This window comes from Bison bison, unplaced genomic scaffold (assembly GCF_000754665.1).
Source record: "Bison bison bison isolate TAMUID 2011002044 unplaced genomic scaffold, Bison_UMD1.0 scf7180017864519, whole genome shotgun sequence".
NCBI lineage: Eukaryota > Metazoa > Chordata > Mammalia > Artiodactyla > Bovidae > Bison > Bison bison.
The window spans coordinates 11,278,118-11,278,579 of NW_011495072.1; the positions used below are offsets into that span (position 1 = coordinate 11,278,118).

The window sequence follows — 462 nt, forward strand, 5'->3', positions numbered from 1 at the left end:
AGTTGTGGTGCATGGTCTTCTCATTGCGTGGGAAACACGTGGAGAGGACTGTTGCGGATGGGGAAAGCCCGAGGCAGGTGCAGGAGGGGCGGAAGCTGGAGGACAGCAGGCAATTAGAAACATAAAGGAAAGCAGATGTAGGGGCAGGTACTGGGCGACGGCAGAGACAGAGGTGGGCAGGGTGGGCTGCTGGCGGAGAGCCGGCGCTAGGACCCGGAGGCGCGAAGGTGGCGGAGAAGGCGGGCACTAGGACCCGGCGGGTCCTTTGTTTGGGGGGCCGGGGAGCCGGACGGCGGCTCCCGTCGGCAGCTCCCCTCTGCTGGCGGGGGCCCGGAGCGGGGGAGGGGAGACAGGGATGGGGTCTTCAGACTCTAGGGGAGCTTCACTCACCATCGGCCGCGGGCAGATCGGCCCGCTCCACCCACGAGCTCCAGCTCTGTCCCGCGAAGTCATCGAGACTCG

The 462-nt window shown here is 66.7% G+C and overlaps 1 protein-coding gene across 2 annotated transcripts in view; it reads right to left on the reverse strand.

The window, feature by feature from the left end:
* Window positions 1–456, reverse strand: part of ATXN7L2 (ataxin 7-like 2) — a 9,427-nt gene extending 8,971 nt beyond the window's left edge. For both annotated transcript variants that reach the window (XM_010830911.1, XM_010830910.1), the window contains exon 1: window positions 391–456. The gene's annotated coding sequence lies outside the window, so the exon portion shown is untranslated. The remainder of the gene's footprint in view (window positions 1–390) is intronic.
* Window positions 457–462: the final 6 nt, after the last annotated feature.